We start from the raw sequence: 23099 nt of genomic DNA on the forward strand, positions 1-23099 counted from the left end.
TAAGAGAATGCGATCTCGCTAATGTTGGTAGAATATCAAACTCTGGTTGCGACAAAAGACAAGACGCTTCTGGATAGGGAAAAAAGTGGTCTGATTATGACATCATAATGCAAAAAAGAAATAAACAAAAGCTTACGGCACCTGAGGTTCCTAGTTGGTCTCCCATACAAATACTAACCAGGCCCGAGTCTGGATGGCTTCTGAGATCTGATGAGATCAGGCATTTTCAGACTGGTATGGCCATAAGTGAAATTAAGAGAATGCGATCTCGCTAATGTTGGTAGAATATCAAACTCTGGTTGCGACAAAAGACAAGACGCTTCTGGATAGGGAAAAAAGTGGTCTGATTATGACATCATAATGCAAAAAAGAAATAAACAAAAGCTTACGGCACCTGAGGTTCCTAGTTGGTCTCCCATACAAGAACTAACCAGGCCCGAGTCTGGATGGCTTCCGAGAACTGACAAAATCAGGCATTTTCAGACTGGTATGGCCGTAAGTGAAATTAAGAGAATGCGATCTCGCTAATGTTGGTAGAATATCAAACTCTGGTTGCGACAAAAGACAAGACGCTTCTGGATAAGGAAAAAAGTGGTCTGATTATGACATCATAATGCAAAAAATAAATAAACAAAAGCTTACGGCACCTGAGGTTCCTAGTTGGTCTCCCATACAAGTACTAACCAGGCCCGAGTCTGGATGGCTTCTGAGATCTGACTAGATCAGGCATTTTCAGACTGGTATGGCCGTAAGTGAAATTAAGAGAATGCGATCTCGCTAATGTTGGTAGAATATCAAACTCTGGTTGCGACAAAAGACAAGACGCTTCTGGATAGGGAATAAAGTGGTCTGATTATGACATCATAATGCAAAAAAGAAATAAACAAAAGCTTACGGCACCTGAGGTTCCTAGTTGGTCTCCCATACAAGTACTAACCAGGCCCTAGTCTGGATGGCTTCCGAGATCTGACGAGATCAGGCATTTTCAGACTGGTATGGCCGTAAGTGAAATTAAGAGAATGCGATCTCGCTAATGTTGGTAGAATATCAAACTCTGGTTGCGACAAAAGACAAGACGCTTCTGGATAGGGAAAAAAGTGGTCTGATTATGACATCATAATGCAAAAAGAAATAAACAAAAGCTTACGGCACCTGAGGTTCCTAGTTGGTCTCCCATACAAGTACTAACCAGGCCCGAGTCTGGATGGCTTCCGAGATCTGATGAGATCAGGCATTTTCAGACTGGTATGGCCGTAAGTGAAATTAAGAGAATTTGATCTCGCTAATGTTGGTAGAATATCAAACTCTGGTTGCGACAAAAGACAAGACGCTTCTGGATAGGGAAAAAAGTGGTCTGATTATGACATCATAATGCAAAAAAGAAATAAACAAAAGCTTACGGCACCTGAGGTTCCTAGTTGGTCTCCCATACAAGTACTAACCAGGCCCGAGTCTGGATGGCTTCCAAGATCTGACGAGATCAGGCATTTTCAGACTGGTATGGCCGTAAGTAAAATTAAGAGAATGCGATCTCGCTAATGTTGGTAGAATATCAAACTCTGGTTGCAACAAAAGACAAGACGCTTCTGGATAGGGAAAAAAGTGGTCTGATTATGACATCATAATGCAAAAAAGAAATAAACAAAAGCTTACGGCACCTGAGGTTCCTAGTTGGTCTCCCTAAGGGAAAAAAGTGGTCTGATTATGACATCATAATGCAAAAAAGAAATAAACAAAAGCTTACGGCACCTGAGGTTCCTAGTTGGTCTCCCATACAAGTACTATACAGGCCCAAGTCTGGATGGCTTCTGAGATCTGAAGAGATCAGGCATTTTCAGACTGGTATGGCCGTAAGTGAAATTAAGAGAATGCGATCTCGCTAATGTTGGTAGAATATCAAACTCTGGTTGCGACAAAAGACAAGACGCTTCTGGATAGGGAAAAAAGTGGTCTGATTATAACATCATAATGCAAAAAATAAATAAACAAAAGCTTACGGCACCTGAGGTTCCTAGTTGGTTTCCCATACAAGTACTAACCAGGCCCGAGTCTGGATGGCTTCCGAGATCTGACGAGATCAGACATTTTCAGACTGGTATGGCCATAAGTGAAATTAAGAGAATGCGATCTCGCTAATGTTGGTAGAATATCAAACTCTGGTTGCGACAAAAGACAAGACGCTTCTGGATAGGGAAAAAAGTGGTCTGATTATGACATCATAATGCAAAAAAGAAATAAACAAAAGCTTACGGCACCTGAGGTTCCTAGTTGGTCTCCCATACAAGTACTAACCAGGCCCGAGTCTGGATGGCTTCTGAGATCTGATGAGATCAGGCATTTTCAGACTGGTATGGCCGTAAGTGAAATTGAGAGAATGCGCTCTCGCTAATGTTGGTAGAATATCAAACTCTGGTTGCGACAAAAGACAAGACGCTTCTGGATAGGGAAAAAAGTGGTCTGATTATGACATCATAATGCAAAAAAGAAATAATTAAAAGCTTACGGCACCTGAGGTTCCTAGTTGGTCTCCCATACAAGAACTAACCAGGCCCGAGTCTGGATGGCTTCCGAGATCTGACGAGATCAGGCATTTTCAGACTGGTATGGCCGTAAGTGAAATTAAGAGAATGCGATCTCGCTAATGTTGGTAGAATATCAAACTCTGGTTGCGACAAAAGACAAGACGCTTCTGGATAGGGAAAAAAGTGGTCTGATTATGACATCATAATGCAAAAAAGAAATAAACAAAAGCTTACGGCACCTGAGGTTCCTAGTTGGTCTCCCATACAAATACTAACCAGGCCCGAGTCTGGATGGCTTCTGAGATCTGATGAGATCAGGCATTTTCAGACTGGTATGGCCGTAAGTGAAATTAAGAGAATGCGATCTCGCTAATGTTGGTAGAATATCAAACTCTGGTGGCGACAAAAGACAAGACGCTTCTGGATAGGGAAAAAAGTGGTCTGATTATGACATCATAATGCAAAAAAGAAATAAACAAAAGCTTACGGCACCTGAGGTTCCTAGTTGGTCTCCCATACAAGAACTAACCAGGCCCGAGTCTGGATGGCTTCCGAGAACTGACGAAATCAGGCATTTTCAGACTGGTATGGCCGTAAGTGAAATTAAGAGAATGCGATCTCGCTAATGTTGGTAGAATATCAAACTCTGGTTGCGACAAAAGACAAGACGCTTCTGGATAAGGAAAAAAGTGGTCTGATTATGACATCATAATGCAAAAAAGAAATAAACAAAAGCTTACGGCACCTGAGGTTCCTAGTTGGTCTCCCATACAAGTACTAACCAGGCCCGAGTCTGGATGGCTTCCGAGATCTGACGAGATCAGGCATTTTCAGACTGGTATGGCCGTAAGTGAAATTAAGAGAATGCGATCTCACTAATGTTGGTAGAATATCAAACTCTGGTTGCGACAAAAGACAAGACGCTTCTGGATAGGGAATAAAGTGGTCTGATTATGACATCATAATGCAAAAAAGAAATAAACAAAAGCTTACGGCACCTGAGGTTCCTAGTTGGTCTCCCATAGGGAAAAAAGTGGTCTGATTATGACATCATAATGCAAAAAAGAAATAAACAAAAGCTTACGGCACCTGAGGTTCCTAGTTGGTCTCCCATACAAGTACTAACCAGGCCCGAGTCTGGATGGTTTCCGAGATCTGACGAGATCAGGCATTTTCAGACTGGTATGGCCGTAAGGGAAATTAAGAGAATGCGATCTCGCTAATGTTGGTAGAATATCAAACTCTGGTTGCGACAAAAGACAAGACGCTTCTGGATAGGGAAAAAAGTGGTCTGATTATGACATCATAATGCAAAAAAGAAATAAACAAAAGCTTACGGCACCTGAGGTTCCTGAGGTTCCTAGTTGGTCTCCCATACAAGTACTAACCAGGCCCGAGTCTGGATGGCTTCCGAGATCTGACGAGATCAGGCATTTTCAGACTGGTATGGCCGTAAGTGAAATTAAGCGAATGCGATCTCGCTAATGTTGGTAGAATATCAAACTCTGGTTGCGACAAAAGACAAGACGCTTCTGGATAGGGAAAAAAGTGGTCTGATTATGACATCATAATGCAAAAAAGAAATAAACAAAAGCTTACGGCACCTGAGGTTCCTAGTTGGTCTCCCATACAAATACTAACCAGGCCCGAGTCTGGTTGGCTTCCGAGTTCTGACGAGATTAGGCATTTTCAGACTGGTATGGCTGTAAGTGAAGTTAAGAGAATGCGATCTCGCTAATGTTGGTAGAATATCAAACTCTGGTTGCGACAAAAGACAAGACGCTTCTGGATAGGGAAAAAAGTGGTCTGATTATGACATCATAATGCAAAAAAGAAATAAACAAAAGCTTACGGCACCTGAGGTTCCTAGTTGGTCTCCCATACAAGTACTAACCAGGCCCGAGTCTGGATGGCTTCCGAGATCTGACGAGATCAGGCATTTTCAGACTGGTATGGCCGTAAGTGAAATTAAGAGAATGCGATCTCGCTAATGTTGGTAGAATATCAAACTCTGGTTGCGACAAAAGACAAGACGCTTCTGGATAGGGAAATAAGTGGTCTGATTATGACATCATAATGCAAAAAAGAAATAAACAAAAGCTTACGGCACCTGAGGTTCCTAGTTGGTCTCCCATAGGGAAAAAAGTGGTCTGATTATGACATCATAATGCAAAAAAGAAATAAACAAAAGCTTACGGCACCTGAGGTTCCTAGTTGGTCTCCCATACAAGAACTAACCAGGCCCGAGTCTGGATGGCTTCCGAGAACTGACGAGATCAGGCATTTTAAGACTGGTATGGCCGTAAGTGAAATTAAAAGAATGCGATCTCGCTAATGTTGGTAGAATATCAAACTCTGGTTGCGACAAAAGACAAGACGCTTCTGGATAGGGAAAAAAGTGGTCTGATTATGACATCATAATGCAAAAAAGAAATAAACAAAAGCTTACGGCACCTGAGGTTCCTAGTTGGTCTCCCATACAAGTACTAACCAGGCCCGAGTCTGGATGGCTTCCGAGATCTGACGAGATCAGGCATTTTCAGACTGGTATGGCCGTAAGCGAAAATAAGAGAATGCGATCTCGCTAATGTTGGTAGAATATCAAACTCTGGTTGCGACAAAAGACAAGACGCTTCTGGATAGGGAAAAAAGTGGTCTGATTATGACATCATAATGCAAAAAAGAAATAAACAAAAGCTTACGACACCTGAGGTTCCTAGTTGGTCTCCCATAGGGAAAAAAGTGGTCTGATTATGACATCATAATGCAAAAAAGAAATAAACAAAAGCTTACGGCACCTGAGGTTCCTAGTTGGTCTCCCTAAGGGAAAAAAGTGGTCTGATTATGACATCATAATGCAAAAAAGAAATAAACAAAAGCTTACGGCACCTGAGGTTCCTAGTTGGTCTCCCATACAAGTACTATACAGGCCCAAGTCTGGATGGCTTCCGAGATCTGACAAGATCAGGCATTTTCAGACTGGTATGGCCGTAAGTGAAATTAAGAGAATGCGATCTCGCTAATGTTGGTAGAATATCAAACTCTGGTTGCGACAAAAGACAAGACGCTTCTGGATAGGGAAAAAAGTGGTCTGATTATGACATCATAATGCAAAAAATAAATAAACAAAAGCTTACGGCACCTGAGGTTCCTAGTTGGTCTCCCATACAAGTACTAACCAGACCCATGTCTGGATGGCTTCCGAGATCTGACGAGATCAGACAATTTCAGACTGGTATGGCCGTAAGTGAAATTAAGAGAATGCGATCTCGCTAATGTTGGTAGAATATCAAACTCTGGTTGCGACAAAAGACAAGACGCTTCTGGATAGGGAAAAAAGTGGTCTGATTATGACATCATAATGCAAAAAAGAATTAAACAAAAGCTTACGGCACCTGAGGTTCCTAGTTGGTCTCCCATACAAGTACTAACCAGGCCCGAGTCTGGATGGCTTCTGAGATCTGATGAGATCAGGCATTTTCAGACTGGTATGGCCGTAAGTGAAATTAAGAGAATGCGCTCTCGCTAATGTTGGTAGAATATCAAACTCTGGTTGCGACAAAAGACAAGACGCTTCTGGATAGGGAAAAAAGTGGTCTGATTATGACATCATAATGCAAAAAATAAAATAAACAAAAGCTTACGGCACCTGAGGTTCCTAGTTGGTCTCCCATACAAGAACTAACCAGGCCCGAGTCTGGATGGCTTCCGAGATCTGACGAGATCAGGCATTTTCAGACTGGTATGGCCGTAAGTGAAATTAAGAGAATGCGATCTCGCTAATGTTGGTAGAATATCAAACTCTGGTTGCGACAAAAGACAAGACGCTTCTGGATAGGGAAAAAAGTGGTCTGATTATGACATCATAATGCAAAAAAGAAATAAACAAAAGCTTACGGCACCTGAGGTTCCTAGTTGGTCTCCCATACAAGTACTAACCAGGCCCGAGTCTGAATGGCTTCCGAGATCTGACGAGATCAGGCATTTTCAGACTGGTATGGCCGTAAGTGAAATTAAGAGAATGCGATCTCGCTAATGTTGGTAGAATATCAAACTCTGGTTGCGACAAAAGACAAGACGCTTCTGGATAGGGAAAAAAGTGGTCTGATTATGACATCATAATGCAAAAAAGAAATAAACAAAAGCTTACGGCACCTGAGGTTCCTAGTTGGTCTCCCATACAAATACTAACCAGGCCCGAGTCTGGATGGCTTCCGAGTTCTGACGAGATTAGGCATTTTCAGACTGGTATGGCTGTAAGTGAAGTTAAGAGAATGCGATCTCGCTAATGTTGGTAGAATATCAAACTCTGGTTGCGACAAAAGACAAGACGCTTCTGGATAGGGAAAAGAGTGGTCTGATTATGACATCATAATGCAAAAAAAGAAATAAACAAAAGCTTACGGCACCTGAGGTTCCTAGTTGGTCTCCCATACAAGTACTAACCAGGCCCGAGTCTGGATGGCTTCTGAGATCTGACGAGATCAGGCATTTTCAGACTGGTATGGCCGTAAGTGAAATTAAGAGAATGCGATCTCGCTAATGTTGGTAGAATATCAAACTCTGGTTGCGACAAAAGACAAGACGCTTCTGGATAGGGAAATAAGTGGTCTGATTATGACATCATAATGCAAAAAAGAAATAAACAAAAGCTTACGGCACCTGAGGTTCCTAGTTGGTCTCCCATACAAGTACTAACCAGTCCCATGTCTGGATGGCTTCTGAGATCTGATGAGATCAGGCATTTTCAGACTGGTATGGCCGTAAGTGAAATTAAGAGAATGCGATCTCGCTAATGTTGGTAGAATATCAAACTCTGGTTGCGACAAAGGACAAGACGCTTCTGGATAGGGAAAAAAGTGGTCTGATTATGACATCATAATGCAAAAAAGAAATAAACAAAAGCTTACGGCACCTGAGGTTCCTAGTTGGTCTCCCATACAAGAACTAACCAGGCCCGAGTCTGGATGGCTTCCGAGAACTGACGAGATCAGGCATTTTTTTAGACTGGTATGGCCGTAAGTGAAATTAAGAGAATGCGATCTCGCTAATGTTGGTAGAATATCAAACTCTGGTTGCGACAAAAGACAAGACGCTTCTGGATAGGGAAAAAAGTGGTCTGATTATGACATCATAATGCAAAAAAGAAATAAACAAAAGCTTACGGCACCTGAGGTTCCTAGTTGGTCTCCCATACAAGTACTAACCAGGCCCGAGTCTGGATGGCTTCCGAGATCTGATGAGATCAGGCATTTTCAGACTGGTATGGCCGTAAGTGAAATTAAGAGAATGCGATCTCGCTAATGTTGGTAGAATATCAAACTCTGGTTGCGACAAAAGACAAGACGCTTCTGGATAGGGAAAAAAGTGGTCTGATTATGACATCATAATGCAAAAAAGAAATAAACAAAAGCTTACGGCACCTGAGGTTCCTAGTTGGTCTCCCATACAAATACTAACCAGGCCCGAGTCTGGATGGCTTCCGAGATCTGACGAGATCAGGCATTTTCAGACTGGTATGGCCGTAAGTGAAATTAAGAGAATGCGATCTCGCTAATGTTGGTAGAATATCAAACTCTGGTTGCGACAAAAGACAAGACGCTTCTGGATAGGGAAAAAAGTGGTCTGATTATGACATCATAATGCAAAAAAGAAATAAACAAAAGCTTACGGCACCTGAGGTTCCTAGTTGGTCTCCCATACAAGTACTAACCAGGCCCGAGTCTGGATGGCTTCCGAGATCTGACGAGATCAGGCATTTTCAGACTGGTATGGCCGTAAGTGAAATTAAGAGAATGCGATCTCGCTAATGTTGGTAGAATATCAAACTCTGGTTGCGACAAAAGACAAGACGCTTCTGGATAGGGAAAAAAGTGGTCTGATTATGACATCATAATGCAAAAAAGAAATAAACAAAAGCTTACGGCACCTGAGGTTCCTAGTTGGTCTCCCATACAAATACTAACCAGGCCCGAGTCTGGATGGCTTCCGAGTTCTGACGAGATTAGGCATTTTCAGACTGGTATGGCTGTAAGTGAAGTTAAGAGAATGCGATCTCGCTAATGTTGGTAGAATATCAAACTCTGGTTGCGACAAAAGACAAGACGCTTCTGGATAGGGAAAAGAGTGGTCTGATTATGACATCATAATGCAAAAAAGAAATAAACAAAAGCTTACGGCACCTGAGGTTCCTAGTTGGTCTCCCATACAAGTACTAACCAAGCCCGAGTCTGGATGGCTTCTGAGATCTGACGAGATCAGGCATTTTCAGACTGGTATGGCCGTAAGTGAAATTAAGAGAATGCGATCTCGCTAATGTTGGTAGAATATCAAACTCTGGTTGCGACAAAAGACAAGACGCTTCTGGATAGGGAAATAAGTGGTCTGATTATGACATCATAATGCAAAAAAGAAATAAACAAAAGCTTACGGCACCTGAGGTTCCTAGTTGGTCTCCCATACAAGTACTAACCAGTCCCGAGTCTGGATGGCTTCTGAGATCTGATGAGATCAGGCATTTTCAGACTGGTATGGCCGTAAGTGAATTTAAGAGAATGCGATCTCGCTAATGTTGGTAGAATATCAAACTCTGGTTGCGACAAAAGACAAGACGCTTCTGGATAGGGAAAAAAGTGGTCTGATTATGACATCATAATGCAAAAAAGAAATAAACAAAAGCTTACGGCACCTGAGGTTCCTAGTTGGTCTCCCATACAAGAACTAACCAGGCCCGAGTCTGGATGGCTTCCGAGAACTGACGAGATCAGGCATTTTTTTAGACTGGTATGGCCGTAAGTGAAATTAAGAGAATGCGATCTCGCTAATGTTGGTAGAATATCAAACTCTGGTTGCGACAAAAGACAAGACGCTTCTGGATAGGGAAAAAAGTGGTCTGATTATGACATCATAATGCAAAAAAGAAATAAACAAAAGCTTACGGCACCTGAGGTTCCTAGTTGGTCTCCCATACAAGTACTAACCAGGCCCGAGTCTGGATGGCTTCCGAGATCTGACGAGATCAGGCATTTTCAGACTGGTATGGCCGTAAGTGAAATTAAGAGAATGCGATCTCGCTAATGTTGGTAGAATATCAAACTCTGGTTGCGACAAAAGACAAGACGCTTCTGGATAGGGAAAAAAGTGGTCTGATTATGACATCATAATGCAAAAAAGAAATAAACAAAAGCTTACGGCACCTGAGGTTCCTAGTTGGTCTCCCATACAAATACTAACCAGGCCCGAGTCTGGATGGCTTCCGAGTTCTGACGAGATTAGGCATTTTCAGACTGGTATGGCTGTAAGTGAAGTTAAGAGAATGCGATCTCGCTAATGTTGGTAGAATATCAAACTCTGGTTGCGACAAAAGTCAAGACGCTTCTGGATAGGGAAAAAAGTGGTCTGATTATGACATCATAATGCAAAAAAGAAATAAACAAAAGCTTACGGCACCTGAGGTTCCTAGTTGGTCTCCCATACAAGTACTAACCAGGCCCGAGTCTGGATGGCTTCCGAGATCTGACGAGATCAGGCATTTTCAGACTGGTATGGCCGTAAGTGAAATTAAGAGAATGCGATCTCGCTAATGTTGGTAGAATATCAAACTCTGGTTGCGACAAAAGACAAGACGCTTCTGGATAGGGAAAAAAGTGGTCTGATTATGACATCATAATGCAAAAAAGAAATAAACAAAAGCTTACGGCACCTGAGGTTCCTAGTTGGTCTCCCATACAAATACTAACCAGGCCCGAGTCTGGATGGCTTCCGAGTTCTGACGAGATTAGGCATTTTCAGACTGGTATGGCTGTAAGTGAAGTTAAGAGAATGCGATCTCGCTAATGTTGGTAGAATATCAAACTCTGGTTGCGACAAAAGACAAGACGCTTCTGGATAGGGAAAAGAGTGGTCTGATTATGACATCATAATGCAAAAAAGAAATAAACAAAAGCTTACGGCACCTGAGGTTCCTAGTTGGTCTCCCATACAAGTACTAACCAAGCCCGAGTCTGGATGGCTTCTGAGATCTGACGAGATCAGGCATTTTCAGACTGGTATGGCCGTAAGTGAAATTAAGAGAATGCGATCTCGCTAATGTTGGTAGAATATCAAACTCTGGTTGCGACAAAAGACAAGACGCTTCTGGATAGGGAAATAAGTGGTCTGATTATGACATCATAATGCAAAAAAGAAATAAACAAAAGCTTACGGCACCTGAGGTTCCTAGTTGGTCTCCCATACAAGTACTAACCAGTCCCGAGTCTGGATGGCTTCTGAGATCTGATGAGATCAGGCATTTTCAGACTGGTATGGCCGTAAGTGAATTTAAGAGAATGCGATCTCGCTAATGTTGGTAGAATATCAAACTCTGGTTGCGACAAAAGACAAGACGCTTCTGGATAGGGAAAAAAGTGGTCTGATTATGACATCATAATGCAAAAAAGAAATAAACAAAAGCTTACGGCACCTGAGGTTCCTAGTTGGTCTCCCATACAAGAACTAACCAGGCCCGAGTCTGGATGGCTTCCGAGAACTGACGAGATCAGGCATTTTTTTAGACTGGTATGGCCGTAAGTGAAATTAAGAGAATGCGATCTCGCTAATGTTGGTAGAATATCAAACTCTGGTTGCGACAAAAGACAAGACGCTTCTGGATAGGGAAAAAAGTGGTCTGATTATGACATCATAATGCAAAAAAGAAATAAACAAAAGCTTACGGCACCTGAGGTTCCTAGTTGGTCTCCCATACAAGTACTAACCAGGCCCGAGTCTGGATGGCTTCCGAGATCTGACGAGATCAGGCATTTTCAGACTGGTATGGCCGTAAGTGAAATTAAGAGAATGCGATCTCGCTAATGTTGGTAGAATATCAAACTCTGGTTGCGACAAAAGACAAGACGCTTCTGGATAGGGAAAAAAGTGGTCTGATTATGACATCATAATGCAAAAAAGAAATAAACAAAAGCTTACGGCACCTGAGGTTCCTAGTTGGTCTCCCATACAAATACTAACCAGGCCCGAGTCTGGATGGCTTCCGAGTTCTGACGAGATTAGGCATTTTCAGACTGGTATGGCTGTAAGTGAAGTTAAGAGAATGCGATCTCGCTAATGTTGGTAGAATATCAAACTCTGGTTGCGACAAAAGACAAGACGCTTCTGGATAGGGAAAAGAGTGGTCTGATTATGACATCATAATGCAAAAAAGAAATAAACAAAAGCTTACGGCACCTGAGGTTCCTAGTTGGTCTCCCATACAAGTACTAACCAAGCCCGAGTCTGGATGGCTTCTGAGATCTGACGAGATCAGGCATTTTCAGACTGGTATGGCCGTAAGTGAAATTAAGAGAATGCGATCTCGCTAATGTTGGTAGAATATCAAACTCTGGTTGCGACAAAAGACAAGACGCTTCTGGATAGGGAAATAAGTGGTCTGATTATGACATCATAATGCAAAAAAGAAATAAACAAAAGCTTACGGCACCTGAGATTCCTAGTTGGTCTCCCATACAAGTACTAACCAGTCCCGAGTCTGGATGGCTTCTGAGATCTGATGAGATCAGGCATTTTCAGACTGGTATGGCCGTAAGTGAATTTAAGAGAATGCGATCTCGCTAATGTTGGTAGAATATCAAACTCTGGTTGCGACAAAAGACAAGACGCTTCTGGATAGGGAAAAAAGTGGTCTGATTATGACATCATAATGCAAAAAAGAAATAAACAAAAGCTTACGGCACCTGAGGTTCCTAGTTGGTCTCCCATACAAGAACTAACCAGGCCCGAGTCTGGATGGCTTCCGAGAACTGACGAGATCAGGCATTTTTTTAGACTGGTATGGCCGTAAGTGAAATTAAGAGAATGCGATCTCGCTAATGTTGGTAGAATATCAAACTCTGGTTGCGACAAAAGACAAGACGCTTCTGGATAGGGAAAAAAGTGGTCTGATTATGACATCATAATGCAAAAAAGAAATAAACAAAAGCTTACAGCACCTGAGGTTCCTAGTTGGTCTCCCATACAAGTACTAACCAGGCCCGAGTCTGGATGGCTTCCGAGATCTGACGAGATCAGGCATTTTCAGACTGGTATGGCCGTAAGTGAAATTAAGAGAATGCGATCTCGCTAATGTTGGTAGAATATCAAACTCTGGTTGCGACAAAAGACAAGACGCTTCTGGATAGGGAAAAAAGTGGTCTGATTATGACATCATAATGCAAAAAAGAAATAAACAAAAGCTTACGGCACCTGAGGTTCTTAGTTGGTCTCCCATACAAGTACTAACCAGGCCCGAGTCTGGATGGCTTCCGAGATCTGACGAGATCAGGCATTTTCAGACTGGTATGGCCATAAGTGAAATTAAGAGAATGCGATCTCGCTAATGTTGGTAGAATATCAAACTCTGGTTGCGACAAAAGACAAGACGCTTCTGGATAGGGAAAAAAGTGGTCTGATTATGACATCATAATGCAAAAAAGAAATAAACAAAAGCTTACGGCACCTGAGGTTCCTAGTTGGTCTCCCATACAAGTACTAACCAGGCCCGAGTCTGGATGGCTTCCGAGATCTGACGAGATCAGGCATTTTCAGACTGGTATGGCCGTAAGTGAAATTAAGAGAATGCGATCTCGCTAATGTTGGTAGAATATCAAACTCTGGTTGCGACAAAAGACAAGACGCTTCTGGATAGGGAAAAAAGTGGTCTGATTATGACATCATAATGCAAAAAAGAAATAAACAAAAGCTTACGGCACCTGAGGTTCCTAGTTGGTCTCCCATACAAGTACTAACCAGGCCCGAGTCTGGATGGCTTCCGAGATCTGACGAGATCAGGCATTTTCAGACTGGTATGGCCGTAAGTGAAATTAAGAGAATGCGATCTCGCTAATGTTGGTAGAATATCAAACTCTGGTTGCGACAAAAGACAAGACGCTTCTGGATAGGGAAAAAAGTGGTCTGATTATGACATCATAATGCAAAAAAGAAATAAACAAAAGCTTACGGCACCTGAGGTTCCTAGTTGGTCTCCCATACAAATACTAACCAGGCCCGAGTCTGGATGGCTTCCGAGTTCTGACGAGATTAGGCATTTTCAGACTGGTATGGCTGTAAGTGAAGTTAAGAGAATGCGATCTCGCTAATGTTGGTAGAATATCAAACTCTGGTTGCGACAAAAGACAAGACGCTTCTGGATAGGGAAAAGAGTGGTCTGATTATGACATCATAATGCAAAAAAGAAATAAACAAAAGCTTACGGCACCTGAGGTTCCTAGTTGGTCTCCCATACAAGTACTAACCAAGCCCGAGTCTGGATGGCTTCTGAGATCTGACGAGATCAGGCATTTTCAGACTGGTATGGCCGTAAGTGAAATTAAGAGAATGCGATCTCGCTAATGTTGGTAGAATATCAAACTCTGGTTGCGACAAAAGACAAGACGCTTCTGGATAGGGAAATAAGTGGTCTGATTATGACATCATAATGCAAAAAAGAAATAAACAAAAGCTTACGGCACCTGAGGTTCCTAGTTGGTCTCCCATACAAGTACTAACCAGTCCCGAGTCTGGATGGCTTCTGAGATCTGATGAGATCAGGCATTTTCAGACTGGTATGGCCGTAAGTGAATTTAAGAGAATGCGATCTCGCTAATGTTGGTAGAATATCAAACTCTGGTTGCGACAAAAGACAAGACGCTTCTGGATAGGGAAAAAAGTGGTCTGATTATGACATCATAATGCAAAAAAGAAATAAACAAAAGCTTACGGCACCTGAGGTTCCTAGTTGGTCTCCCATACAAGAACTAACCAGGCCCGAGTCTGGATGGCTTCCGAGAACTGACGAGATCAGGCATTTTCAGACTGGTATGGCCGTAAGTGAAATTAAGAGAATGCGATCTCGCTAATGTTGGTAGAATATCAAACTCTGGTTGCGACAAAAGACAAGACGCTTCTGGATAGGGAAAAAAGTGGTCTGATTATGACATCATAATGCAAAAAAGAAATAAACAAAAGCTTACGGCACCTGAGGTTCCTAGTTGGTCTCCCATACAAGTACTAACCAGGCCCGAGTCTGGATGGCTTCCGAGATCTGACGAGATCAGGCATTTTCAGACTGGTATGGCCGTAAGTGAAATTAAGAGAATGCGATCTCGCTAATGTTGGTAGAATATCAAACTCTGGTTGCGACAAAAGACAAGACGCTTCTGGATAGGGAAAAAAGTGGTCTGATTATGACATCATAATGCAAAAAAGAAATAAACAAAAGCTTACGGCACCTGAGGTTCCTAGTTGTTCTCCCTTACAAGTACTAACCAGGCCCGAGTCTGGATGGCTTCCGAGATCTGACGAGATCAGGCATTTTCAGACTGGTATGGCCGTAAGTGAAATTAAGAGAATGCGATCTCGCTAATGTTGGTAGAATATCAAACTCTGGTTGCGACAAAAGACAAGACGCTTCTGGATAGGGAAAAAAGTGGTCTGATTATGACATCATAATGCAAAAATGAAATAAACAAAAGCTTACAGCACCTGAGGTTCCTAGTTGGTCTCCCATACAAGTACTAACCAGGCCCGAGTCTGGATGGCTTCCGAGATATGACGAGATCAGGCATTTTCAGACTGGTATGGCCGTAAGTGAAATTAAGAGAATGCGATCTCGCTAATGTTGGTAGAATATCAAACTCTGGTTGCGACAAAAGACAAGACGCTTCTGGATAGGGAAAAAAGTTGTCTGATTATGACATCATAATGCAAAAAAGAAAGAAACAAAAGCTTACGGCACCTGAGGTTCCTAGTTGGTCTCCCATACAAGTACTAACCAGGCCTGAGTCTGGATGGCTTCCAAGATCTGACGAGATCAGGCATTTTCAGACTGGTATGGCCGTAAGGGAAATGAAGAGAATGCGATCTCGCTAATGTTGGTAGAATATCAAACTCTGGTTGCGACAAAAGACAAGACGCTTCTGGATAGGGAAATAAGTGGTCTGATTCTGACATCATAATGCAAAAAAGAAATAAACAAAAGCTTACGGCACCTGAGGTTCCTAGTTGGTCTCCCATAGGGAAAAAAGTGGTCTGATTATGACATCATAATGCAAAAAAGAAATAAACAAAAGCTTACGGCACCTGAGGTTCCTAGTTGGTCTCCCATACAAGTACTAACCAGGCCCGAGTCTGGATGGCTTCCGAGATCTGACGAGATCAGGCATTTTCAGACTGGTATGGCCATAAGTGAAATTAAGAGAATGCGATCTCGCTAATGTTGGTAGAATATCAAACTCTGGTTGCGACAAAAGACGACGCTTCTGGATAGGGAAAAAAGTGGTCTGATTATGACATCATAATGCAAAAAAGAAATAAACAAAAGCTTACGGCACCTGAGGTTCCTAGTTGGTCTCCCATAGGGAAAAAAGTGGTCTGATTATGACATCATAATGCAAAAAAGAAATAAACAAAAGCATACGGCACCTGAGGTTCCTAATTGGTCTCCCATACAAGTACTAACCAGGCCTGAGTCTGGATGGCTTCCGAGATCTGACGAGATCAGGCATTTTCAGAATGGTATGTCCGTAAGTGAAATTAAGAGAATGCGATCTTGCTAATGTTGGTAGAATATCAAACTCTGGTTGCGACAAAAGACAAGACGCTTCTGGATAGGGAAAAAAGTGGTCTGATTATGACATCATAATGCAAAAAAGAAATAAACAAAAGCTTACGGCACCTGAGGTTCCTAGTTGGTCTCCCATAGGGAAAAAAGTGGTCTGATTATGACATCATAATGCAAAAAATAAATAAACAAAAGCTTACGGCACCTGAGGTTCCTAGTTGGTCTCCCATACAAGTATTAACCAGGCCCGATTCTGGATGGCTTCCGAGATCTGATGAGATCAGGCATTTTCAGACTGGTATGGCCGTAAGTGAAATTAAGAGAATGCGATCTCGCTAATGTTGGTAGAATATCAAACTCTGGTTGCGACAAAAGACAAGACGCTTCTCTATAGGGAAAAAAGTGGTCTGATTATGACATCATAATGCAAAAAAGAAATAAAAAAAAGCTTACGGCACCTGAGGTTCCTAGTTGGTCTCCCATACAAGTACTAACCAGGCCCGAGTCTGGATGGCTTCCGAGATCTGATGAGATCAGGCATTTTCAGACTGGTATGGCCGTAAGTGAAATTAAGAGAATGCGATCTCGCTAATGTTGGTAGAATATCAAACTCTGGTTGCGACAAAAGACAAGACGCTTCTGGATAGGGAAAAAAGTGGTCTGATTATGACATCATAATGCAAAAAAGAAATAAACAAAAGCTTACGGCACCTGAGGTTCCTAGTTGGTCTCCCATACAAGAACTAACCAGGCCCGAGTCTGGATGGCTTCCGAGAACTGACGAGATCAGGCATTTTCAGACTGGTATGGCCGTAAGTGAAATTAAGAGAATGCGATCTCGCTAATGTTGGTAGAATATCAAACTCTGGTTGCGACAAAAGACAAGACGCTTCTGGATAGGGAAAAAAGTGGTCTGATTATGACATCATAATGCAAAAAAGAAATAAACAAAAGCTTACGGCACCTGAGGTTCCTAGTTGGTCTCCCATACAAGTACTAACCAGGCCCGAGTCTGGATGGCTTCCGAGATCTGACGAGATCAGGCATTTTCAGACTGGTATGGCCGTAAGTGAAATTAAGAGAATGCGATCTCGCTAATGTTGGTAGAATATCAAACTCTGGTTGCGACAAAAGACAAGACGCTTCTGGATAGGGAAAAAAGTGGTCTGATTATGACATCATAATGCAAAAAAGAAATAAACAAAAGCTTACGGCACCTGAGGTTCCTAGTTGGTCTCCCTTACAAGTACTAACCAGGCCCGAGTCTGGATGGCTTCCGAGATCTGACGAGATCAGGCATTTTCAGACTGGTATGGCCGTAAGTGAAATTAAGAGAATGCGATCTCGCTAATGTTGGTAGAATATCAAACTCTGGTTGCGACAAAAGACAAGACGCTTCTGGATAGGGAAAAAAGTGGTCTGATTATGACAACATAATGCAAAAAAGAAATAAACAAAAGCTTACGGCACCTGAGGTTCCTAGTTGGTCTCCCATACAAGTACTAACCAGGCCCGAGTATGGATGGCTTCCGAGCTCTGACGAGATCAGGCATTTTCAGACTGGTATGGCCATAAGTGAAATTAAGAGAATGCGATCTCGCTAATGTTGGTAGAATATCAAACTCTGGTTGCGACAAAAGACAAGACGCTTCTGGATAGGGAAAAAAGTGGTCTGATTATGACATCATAATGCAAAAAAGAAATAAACAAAAGCTTACGGCACCTGAGGTTCCTAGTTGGTCTCAAATACAAGTACTAACCAGGCCCGAGTCTGGATGGCTTCCGAGATCTGACGAGATCAGGCATTTTCAGACTGGTATGGCCGTAAGGGAAATTAAGAGAATGCGATCTCGCTAATGTTGGTAGAATATCAAACTCTGGTTGCGACAAAAGACAAGACGCTTCTGGATAGGGAAAAAAGTGGTCTGATTATGACATCATAATGCAAAAAAGAAATAAAAAAAAGCTTACGGCACCTGAGGTTCCTAGTTGGTCTCCCATAGGGAAAAAAGTGGTCTGATTATGACATCATAATGCAAAAATGAAATAAACAAAAGCTTACAGCACCTGAGGTTCCTAGTTGGTCTCCCATACAAGTACTAACCAGGCCCGAGTCTGGATGGCTTCCGAGATATGACGAGATCAGGCATTTTCAGACTGGTATGGCCGTAAGTGAAATTAAGAGAATGCGATCTCGCTAATGTTGGTAGAATATCAAACTCTGGTTGCGACAAAAGACAAGACGCTTCTGGATAGGGAAAAAAGTTGTCTGATTATGACATCATAATGCAAAAAAGAAATAAACAAAAGCTTACGGCACCTGAGGTTCCTAGTTGGTCTCCCATACAAGTACTAACCAGGCCTGAGTCTGGATGGCTTCCAAGATCTGACGAGATCAGGCATTTTCAGACTGGTATGGCCGTAAGGGAAATGAAGAGAATGCGATCTCGCTAATGTTGGTAGAATATCAAACTCTGGTTGCGACAAAAGACAAGACGCTTCTGGATAGGGAAATAAGTGGTCTGATTCTGACATCATAATGCAAAAAAGAAATAAACAAAAGCTTACGGCACCTGAGGTTCCTAGTTGGTCTCCCATAGGGAAAAAAGTGGTCTGATTATGACATCATAATGCAAAAAAGAAATAAACAAAAGCTTACGGCACCTGAGGTTCCTAGTTGGTCTCCCATACAAGTACTAACCAGGCCCGAGTCTGGATGGCTTCCGAGATCTGACGAGATCAGGCATTTTCAGACTGGTATGGCCATAAGTGAAATTAAGAGAATGCGATCTCGCTAATGTTGGTAGAATATCAAACTCTGGTTGCGACAAAAGACGACGCTTCTGGATAGGGAAAAAAGTGGTCTGATTATGACATCATAATGCAAAAAAGAAATAAACAAAAGCTTACGGCACCTGAGGTTCCTAGTTGGTCTCCCATAGGGAAAAAAGTGGTCTGATTATGACATCATAATGCAAAAAAGAAATAAACAAAAGCATACGGCACCTGAGGTTCCTAATTGGTCTCCCATACAAGTACTAACCAGGCCTGAGTCTGGATGGCTTCCGAGATCTGACGAGATCAGGCATTTTCAGAATGGTATGTCCGTAAGTGAAATTAAGAGAATGCGATCTTGCTAATGTTGGTAGAATATCAAACTCTGGTTGCGACAAAAGACAAGACGCTTCTGGATAGGGAAAAAAGTGGTCTGATTATGACATCATAATGCAAAAAAGAAATAAACAAAAGCTTACGGCACCTGAGGTTCCTAGTTGGTCTCCCATAGGGAAAAAAGTGGTCTGATTATGACATCATAATGCAAAAAATAAATAAACAAAAGCTTACGGCACCTGAGGTTCCTAGTTGGTCTCCCATACAAGTATTAACCAGGCCCGATTCTGGATGGCTTCCGAGATCTGATGAGATCAGGCATTTTCAGACTGGTATGGCCGTAAGTGAAATTAAGAGAATGCGATCTCGCTAATGTTGGTAGAATATCAAACTCTGGTTGCGACAAAAGACAAGACGCTTCTCTATAGGGAAAAAAGTGGTCTGATTATGACATCATAATGCAAAAAAGAAATAAAAAAAAGCTTACGGCACCTGAGGTTCCTAGTTGGTCTCCCATACAAGTACTAACCAGGCCCGAGTCTGGATGGCTTCCGAGATCTGACGAGATCAGGCATTTTCAGACTGGTATGGCCGTAAGTGAAATTAAGAGAATGCGATCTCGCTAATGTTGGTAGAATATCAAACTCTGGTTGCGACAAAAGACAAGACGCTTCTGGATAGGGAAAAAAGTGGTCTGATTATGACATCATAATGCAAAAAAGAAAATAAAAAAAAGCTTACGGCACCTGAGGTTCCTAGTTGGTCTCCCATACAAGTACTAACCAGGCCCGAGTCTGGATGGCTTCCGAGATCTGACGAGATCAGGCATTTTCAGACTGGTATGGCCGTAAGTGAAATTAAGTGAATGCGATCTCGCTAATGTTGGTAGAATATCAAACTCTGGTTGCGACAAAAGACAAGACGCTTCTGGATAGGGAAAAAAGTGGTCTGATTATGACATCATAATGCAAAAAAGAAATAAACAAAAGCTTACGGCACCTGAGGTTTCTAGTTGGTCTCCCATACAAGTACTAACCTGGCCCGAGTCTGGATGGCTTTCGAGATCTGATGAGATCAGGCATTTTCAGACTGGTATGGCCATAAGTGAAATTAAGAGAATGCGATCTCGCTAATGTTGGTAGAATATCAAACTCTGGTTGCGACAAAAGACAAGACGCTTCTGCATAGGGAAAAAAGTGGTCTGATTATGACATCATAATGCAAAAAAGAAATAAACAAAAGCTTACGGCACCTGAGGTTCCTAGTTGGTCTCAAATACAAGTACTAACCAGGCCCGAGTCTGGATGGCTTCCGAGATCTGACGAGATCAGGCATTTTCAGACTGGTATGGCCGTAAGGGAAATTAAGAGAATGCGATCTCGCTAATGTTGGTAGAATATCAAACTCTGGTTGCGACAAAAGACAAGACGCTTCTGGATAGGGAAAAAAGTGGTCTGATTATGACATCATAATGCAAAAAAGAAATAAAAAAAAGCTTACGGCACCTGAGGTTCCTAGTTGGTCTCCCATAGGGAAAAAAGTGGTCTGATTATGACATCATAATGCAAAAATGAAATAAACAAAAGCTTACAGCACCTGAGGTTCCTAGTTGGTCTCCCATACAAGTACTAACCAGGCCCGAGTCTGGATGGCTTCCGAGATATGACGAGATCAGGCATTTTCAGACTGGTATGGCCGTAAGTGAAATTAAGAGAATGCGATCTCGCTAATGTTGGTAGAATATCAAACTCTGGTTGCGACAAAAGACAAGACGCTTCTGGATAGGGAAAAAAGTGGTCTGATTATGACATCATAATGCAAAAAAGAAATAAACAAAAGCTTACGGCACCTGAGGTTCCTAGTTGGTCTCCCATACAAGTACTAACCAGGCCTGAGTCTGGATGGCTTCCAAGATCTGACGAGATCAGGCATTTTCAGACTGGTATGGCCGTAAGGGAAATGAAGAGAATGCGATCTCGCTAATGTTGGTAGAATATCAAACTCTGGTTGCGACAAAAGACAAGACGCTTCTGGATAGGGAAATAAGTGGTCTGATTATGACATCATAATGCAAAAAAGAAATAAACAAAAGCTTACGGCACCTGAGGTTCCTAGTTGGTCTCCCATAGGGAAAAAAGTGGTCTGATTATGACATCATAATGCAAAAAAGAAATAAACAAAAGCTTACGGCACCTGAGGTTCCTAGTTGGTCTCCCATACAAGTACTAACCAGGCCCGAGTCTGGTTGGCTTCCGAGATCTGACGAGATCAGGCATTTTCAGACTGGTATGGCCATAAGTGAAATTAAGAGAATGCGATCTCGCTAATGTTGGTAGAATATCAAACTCTGGTTGCGACAAAAGACGACGCTTCTGGATAGGGAAAAAAGTGGTCTGATTATGACATCATAATGCAAAAAAGAAATAAACAAAAGCTTACGGCACCTGAGGTTCCTAGTTGGTCTCCCATAGGGAAAAAAGTGGTCTGATTATGACATCATAATGCAAAAAAGAAATAAACAAAAGCATACGGCACCTGAGGTTCCTAATTGGTCTCCCATGCAAGTACTAACCAGGCCTGAGTCTGGATGGCTTCCGAGATCTGACGAGATCAGGCATTTTCAGAATGGTATGTCCGTAAGTGAAATTAAGAGAATGCGATCTTGCTAATGTTGGTAGAATATCAAACTCTGGTTGCGACAAAAGACAAGACGCTTCTGGATAGGGAAAAAAGTGGTCTGATTATGACATCATAATGCAAAAAAGAAATAAACAAAAGCTTACGGCACCTGAGGTTCCTAGTTGGTCTCCCATAGGGAAAAAAGTGGTCTGATTATGACATCATAATGCAAAAAATAAATAAACAAAAGCTTACGGCACCTGAGGTTCCTAGTTGGTCTCCCATACAAGTATTAACCAGGCCCGATTCTGGATGGCTTCCGAGATCTGATGAGATCAGGCATTTTCAGACTGGTATGGCCGTAAGTGAAATTAAGAGAATGCGATCTCGCTAATGTTGGTAGAATATCAAACTCTGGTTGCGACAAAAGACAAGACGCTTCTGGATAGGGAAAAAAGTGGTCTGATTATGACATCATAATGCAAAAAAGAAAATAAAAAAAAGCTTATGGCACCTGAGGTTCCTAGTTGGTCTCCCATACAAGTACTAACCAGGCCCGAGTCTGGATGGCTTCCGAGATCTGACGAGATCAGGCATTTTCAGACTGGTATGGCCGTAAGTGAAATTAAGTGAATGCGATCTCGCTAATGTTGGTAGAATATCAAACTCTGGTTGCGACAAAAGACAAGACGCTTCTGGATAGGGAAAAAAGTGGTCTGATTATGACATCATAATGCAAAAAAGAAATAAACAAAAGCTTACGGCACCTGAGGTTTCTAGTTGGTCTCCCATACAAGTACTAACCTGGACCGAGTCTGGATGGCTTCCGAGATCTGATGAGATCAGGCATTTTCAGACTGGTATGGCCATAAGTGAAATTAAGAGAATGCGATCTCGCTAATGTTGGTAGAATATCAAACTCTGGTTGCGACAAAAGACAAGACGCTTCTGCATAGGGAAAAAAGTGGTCTGATTATGACATCATAATGCAAAAAAGAAATAAACAAAAGCTTACGGCACCTGAGGTTCCTAGTTGGTCTCAAATACAAGTACTAACCAGGCCCGAGTCTGGATGGCTTCCGAGATCTGACGAGATCAGGCATTTTCAGACTGGTATGGCCGTAAGGGAAATTAAGAGAATGCGATCTCGCTAATGTTGGTAGAATATCAAACTCTGGTTGCGACAAAAGACAAGACGCTTCTGGATAGGGAAAAAAGTGGTCTGATTATGACATCATAATGCAAAAAAGAAATAA

The 23099-nt window shown here is 42.1% G+C and overlaps 78 pseudogenes; all 78 read right to left on the reverse strand.

Moving 5' to 3' along the window:
- Window positions 1-129: 129 nt before the first annotated feature.
- Window positions 130-248, reverse strand: LOC134594931 (5S ribosomal RNA; annotated as a pseudogene).
- Window positions 249-382: 134 nt separating this feature from the next.
- On the reverse strand, window positions 383-501 carry LOC134589156 (5S ribosomal RNA; annotated as a pseudogene).
- A 134-nt stretch (window positions 502-635) lies between these two features.
- LOC134595603 (5S ribosomal RNA) lies at window positions 636-754 on the reverse strand (annotated as a pseudogene).
- A 134-nt stretch (window positions 755-888) lies between these two features.
- Window positions 889-1007, reverse strand: LOC134588664 (5S ribosomal RNA; annotated as a pseudogene).
- Window positions 1008-1140: 133 nt separating this feature from the next.
- LOC134596459 (5S ribosomal RNA) lies at window positions 1141-1259 on the reverse strand (annotated as a pseudogene).
- A 134-nt stretch (window positions 1260-1393) lies between these two features.
- LOC134596060 (5S ribosomal RNA) lies at window positions 1394-1512 on the reverse strand (annotated as a pseudogene).
- Window positions 1513-1737: 225 nt separating this feature from the next.
- LOC134589524 (5S ribosomal RNA) lies at window positions 1738-1856 on the reverse strand (annotated as a pseudogene).
- A 134-nt stretch (window positions 1857-1990) lies between these two features.
- LOC134597921 (5S ribosomal RNA) lies at window positions 1991-2109 on the reverse strand (annotated as a pseudogene).
- A 134-nt stretch (window positions 2110-2243) lies between these two features.
- LOC134588540 (5S ribosomal RNA) lies at window positions 2244-2362 on the reverse strand (annotated as a pseudogene).
- Window positions 2363-2496: 134 nt separating this feature from the next.
- Window positions 2497-2615, reverse strand: LOC134596712 (5S ribosomal RNA; annotated as a pseudogene).
- A 134-nt stretch (window positions 2616-2749) lies between these two features.
- On the reverse strand, window positions 2750-2868 carry LOC134594170 (5S ribosomal RNA; annotated as a pseudogene).
- Window positions 2869-3002: 134 nt separating this feature from the next.
- On the reverse strand, window positions 3003-3121 carry LOC134588603 (5S ribosomal RNA; annotated as a pseudogene).
- A 134-nt stretch (window positions 3122-3255) lies between these two features.
- Window positions 3256-3374, reverse strand: LOC134593963 (5S ribosomal RNA; annotated as a pseudogene).
- Window positions 3375-3599: 225 nt separating this feature from the next.
- On the reverse strand, window positions 3600-3718 carry LOC134594431 (5S ribosomal RNA; annotated as a pseudogene).
- Window positions 3719-3852: 134 nt separating this feature from the next.
- Window positions 3853-3980, reverse strand: LOC134589021 (5S ribosomal RNA; annotated as a pseudogene).
- Window positions 3981-4114: 134 nt separating this feature from the next.
- LOC134597811 (5S ribosomal RNA) lies at window positions 4115-4233 on the reverse strand (annotated as a pseudogene).
- Window positions 4234-4367: 134 nt separating this feature from the next.
- Window positions 4368-4486, reverse strand: LOC134593965 (5S ribosomal RNA; annotated as a pseudogene).
- A 225-nt stretch (window positions 4487-4711) lies between these two features.
- On the reverse strand, window positions 4712-4830 carry LOC134588419 (5S ribosomal RNA; annotated as a pseudogene).
- A 134-nt stretch (window positions 4831-4964) lies between these two features.
- Window positions 4965-5083, reverse strand: LOC134592037 (5S ribosomal RNA; annotated as a pseudogene).
- Window positions 5084-5399: 316 nt separating this feature from the next.
- LOC134596525 (5S ribosomal RNA) lies at window positions 5400-5518 on the reverse strand (annotated as a pseudogene).
- A 134-nt stretch (window positions 5519-5652) lies between these two features.
- On the reverse strand, window positions 5653-5771 carry LOC134588106 (5S ribosomal RNA; annotated as a pseudogene).
- Window positions 5772-5905: 134 nt separating this feature from the next.
- On the reverse strand, window positions 5906-6024 carry LOC134588658 (5S ribosomal RNA; annotated as a pseudogene).
- A 135-nt stretch (window positions 6025-6159) lies between these two features.
- On the reverse strand, window positions 6160-6278 carry LOC134596713 (5S ribosomal RNA; annotated as a pseudogene).
- A 134-nt stretch (window positions 6279-6412) lies between these two features.
- On the reverse strand, window positions 6413-6531 carry LOC134589497 (5S ribosomal RNA; annotated as a pseudogene).
- A 134-nt stretch (window positions 6532-6665) lies between these two features.
- On the reverse strand, window positions 6666-6784 carry LOC134588736 (5S ribosomal RNA; annotated as a pseudogene).
- Window positions 6785-6919: 135 nt separating this feature from the next.
- LOC134594786 (5S ribosomal RNA) lies at window positions 6920-7038 on the reverse strand (annotated as a pseudogene).
- A 134-nt stretch (window positions 7039-7172) lies between these two features.
- LOC134596136 (5S ribosomal RNA) lies at window positions 7173-7291 on the reverse strand (annotated as a pseudogene).
- A 389-nt stretch (window positions 7292-7680) lies between these two features.
- LOC134596471 (5S ribosomal RNA) lies at window positions 7681-7799 on the reverse strand (annotated as a pseudogene).
- Window positions 7800-7933: 134 nt separating this feature from the next.
- LOC134595809 (5S ribosomal RNA) lies at window positions 7934-8052 on the reverse strand (annotated as a pseudogene).
- A 134-nt stretch (window positions 8053-8186) lies between these two features.
- LOC134593966 (5S ribosomal RNA) lies at window positions 8187-8305 on the reverse strand (annotated as a pseudogene).
- Window positions 8306-8439: 134 nt separating this feature from the next.
- On the reverse strand, window positions 8440-8558 carry LOC134588737 (5S ribosomal RNA; annotated as a pseudogene).
- Window positions 8559-8692: 134 nt separating this feature from the next.
- LOC134594250 (5S ribosomal RNA) lies at window positions 8693-8811 on the reverse strand (annotated as a pseudogene).
- Window positions 8812-8945: 134 nt separating this feature from the next.
- On the reverse strand, window positions 8946-9064 carry LOC134595597 (5S ribosomal RNA; annotated as a pseudogene).
- Window positions 9065-9453: 389 nt separating this feature from the next.
- Window positions 9454-9572, reverse strand: LOC134593967 (5S ribosomal RNA; annotated as a pseudogene).
- Window positions 9573-9706: 134 nt separating this feature from the next.
- Window positions 9707-9825, reverse strand: LOC134588738 (5S ribosomal RNA; annotated as a pseudogene).
- A 134-nt stretch (window positions 9826-9959) lies between these two features.
- On the reverse strand, window positions 9960-10078 carry LOC134593968 (5S ribosomal RNA; annotated as a pseudogene).
- A 134-nt stretch (window positions 10079-10212) lies between these two features.
- Window positions 10213-10331, reverse strand: LOC134588739 (5S ribosomal RNA; annotated as a pseudogene).
- Window positions 10332-10465: 134 nt separating this feature from the next.
- On the reverse strand, window positions 10466-10584 carry LOC134594251 (5S ribosomal RNA; annotated as a pseudogene).
- A 134-nt stretch (window positions 10585-10718) lies between these two features.
- LOC134595600 (5S ribosomal RNA) lies at window positions 10719-10837 on the reverse strand (annotated as a pseudogene).
- A 389-nt stretch (window positions 10838-11226) lies between these two features.
- LOC134593969 (5S ribosomal RNA) lies at window positions 11227-11345 on the reverse strand (annotated as a pseudogene).
- Window positions 11346-11479: 134 nt separating this feature from the next.
- LOC134588740 (5S ribosomal RNA) lies at window positions 11480-11598 on the reverse strand (annotated as a pseudogene).
- Window positions 11599-11732: 134 nt separating this feature from the next.
- LOC134594252 (5S ribosomal RNA) lies at window positions 11733-11851 on the reverse strand (annotated as a pseudogene).
- A 134-nt stretch (window positions 11852-11985) lies between these two features.
- Window positions 11986-12104, reverse strand: LOC134595274 (5S ribosomal RNA; annotated as a pseudogene).
- Window positions 12105-12493: 389 nt separating this feature from the next.
- Window positions 12494-12612, reverse strand: LOC134594399 (5S ribosomal RNA; annotated as a pseudogene).
- Window positions 12613-12746: 134 nt separating this feature from the next.
- LOC134595313 (5S ribosomal RNA) lies at window positions 12747-12865 on the reverse strand (annotated as a pseudogene).
- Window positions 12866-12999: 134 nt separating this feature from the next.
- Window positions 13000-13118, reverse strand: LOC134593971 (5S ribosomal RNA; annotated as a pseudogene).
- A 134-nt stretch (window positions 13119-13252) lies between these two features.
- Window positions 13253-13371, reverse strand: LOC134593972 (5S ribosomal RNA; annotated as a pseudogene).
- A 134-nt stretch (window positions 13372-13505) lies between these two features.
- LOC134588741 (5S ribosomal RNA) lies at window positions 13506-13624 on the reverse strand (annotated as a pseudogene).
- Window positions 13625-13758: 134 nt separating this feature from the next.
- LOC134594253 (5S ribosomal RNA) lies at window positions 13759-13877 on the reverse strand (annotated as a pseudogene).
- A 134-nt stretch (window positions 13878-14011) lies between these two features.
- On the reverse strand, window positions 14012-14130 carry LOC134595601 (5S ribosomal RNA; annotated as a pseudogene).
- A 134-nt stretch (window positions 14131-14264) lies between these two features.
- Window positions 14265-14383, reverse strand: LOC134587721 (5S ribosomal RNA; annotated as a pseudogene).
- A 134-nt stretch (window positions 14384-14517) lies between these two features.
- On the reverse strand, window positions 14518-14636 carry LOC134593973 (5S ribosomal RNA; annotated as a pseudogene).
- A 134-nt stretch (window positions 14637-14770) lies between these two features.
- Window positions 14771-14889, reverse strand: LOC134588036 (5S ribosomal RNA; annotated as a pseudogene).
- Window positions 14890-15023: 134 nt separating this feature from the next.
- Window positions 15024-15142, reverse strand: LOC134587671 (5S ribosomal RNA; annotated as a pseudogene).
- Window positions 15143-15276: 134 nt separating this feature from the next.
- Window positions 15277-15395, reverse strand: LOC134588040 (5S ribosomal RNA; annotated as a pseudogene).
- Window positions 15396-15620: 225 nt separating this feature from the next.
- Window positions 15621-15739, reverse strand: LOC134594890 (5S ribosomal RNA; annotated as a pseudogene).
- Window positions 15740-16306: 567 nt separating this feature from the next.
- Window positions 16307-16425, reverse strand: LOC134587824 (5S ribosomal RNA; annotated as a pseudogene).
- Window positions 16426-16559: 134 nt separating this feature from the next.
- Window positions 16560-16678, reverse strand: LOC134596483 (5S ribosomal RNA; annotated as a pseudogene).
- Window positions 16679-16812: 134 nt separating this feature from the next.
- Window positions 16813-16931, reverse strand: LOC134587723 (5S ribosomal RNA; annotated as a pseudogene).
- Window positions 16932-17065: 134 nt separating this feature from the next.
- LOC134593974 (5S ribosomal RNA) lies at window positions 17066-17184 on the reverse strand (annotated as a pseudogene).
- A 134-nt stretch (window positions 17185-17318) lies between these two features.
- On the reverse strand, window positions 17319-17437 carry LOC134595710 (5S ribosomal RNA; annotated as a pseudogene).
- Window positions 17438-17571: 134 nt separating this feature from the next.
- LOC134598051 (5S ribosomal RNA) lies at window positions 17572-17690 on the reverse strand (annotated as a pseudogene).
- Window positions 17691-17824: 134 nt separating this feature from the next.
- LOC134588961 (5S ribosomal RNA) lies at window positions 17825-17943 on the reverse strand (annotated as a pseudogene).
- Window positions 17944-18168: 225 nt separating this feature from the next.
- Window positions 18169-18287, reverse strand: LOC134587672 (5S ribosomal RNA; annotated as a pseudogene).
- Window positions 18288-18421: 134 nt separating this feature from the next.
- Window positions 18422-18540, reverse strand: LOC134588041 (5S ribosomal RNA; annotated as a pseudogene).
- A 225-nt stretch (window positions 18541-18765) lies between these two features.
- Window positions 18766-18884, reverse strand: LOC134594891 (5S ribosomal RNA; annotated as a pseudogene).
- A 567-nt stretch (window positions 18885-19451) lies between these two features.
- On the reverse strand, window positions 19452-19570 carry LOC134587825 (5S ribosomal RNA; annotated as a pseudogene).
- A 134-nt stretch (window positions 19571-19704) lies between these two features.
- On the reverse strand, window positions 19705-19823 carry LOC134593975 (5S ribosomal RNA; annotated as a pseudogene).
- Window positions 19824-19958: 135 nt separating this feature from the next.
- LOC134593977 (5S ribosomal RNA) lies at window positions 19959-20077 on the reverse strand (annotated as a pseudogene).
- Window positions 20078-20211: 134 nt separating this feature from the next.
- LOC134597881 (5S ribosomal RNA) lies at window positions 20212-20330 on the reverse strand (annotated as a pseudogene).
- Window positions 20331-20464: 134 nt separating this feature from the next.
- Window positions 20465-20583, reverse strand: LOC134588962 (5S ribosomal RNA; annotated as a pseudogene).
- A 225-nt stretch (window positions 20584-20808) lies between these two features.
- LOC134587673 (5S ribosomal RNA) lies at window positions 20809-20927 on the reverse strand (annotated as a pseudogene).
- Window positions 20928-21061: 134 nt separating this feature from the next.
- LOC134588042 (5S ribosomal RNA) lies at window positions 21062-21180 on the reverse strand (annotated as a pseudogene).
- A 225-nt stretch (window positions 21181-21405) lies between these two features.
- Window positions 21406-21524, reverse strand: LOC134596737 (5S ribosomal RNA; annotated as a pseudogene).
- A 567-nt stretch (window positions 21525-22091) lies between these two features.
- On the reverse strand, window positions 22092-22210 carry LOC134587826 (5S ribosomal RNA; annotated as a pseudogene).
- Window positions 22211-22345: 135 nt separating this feature from the next.
- LOC134596310 (5S ribosomal RNA) lies at window positions 22346-22464 on the reverse strand (annotated as a pseudogene).
- A 134-nt stretch (window positions 22465-22598) lies between these two features.
- LOC134598192 (5S ribosomal RNA) lies at window positions 22599-22717 on the reverse strand (annotated as a pseudogene).
- A 134-nt stretch (window positions 22718-22851) lies between these two features.
- On the reverse strand, window positions 22852-22970 carry LOC134588963 (5S ribosomal RNA; annotated as a pseudogene).
- Between the last annotated feature and the right edge of the window lie 129 nt (window positions 22971-23099).

This window comes from Pelobates fuscus, chromosome 2 (genome assembly GCF_036172605.1).
Source record: "Pelobates fuscus isolate aPelFus1 chromosome 2, aPelFus1.pri, whole genome shotgun sequence".
Lineage (NCBI taxonomy): Eukaryota > Metazoa > Chordata > Amphibia > Anura > Pelobatidae > Pelobates > Pelobates fuscus.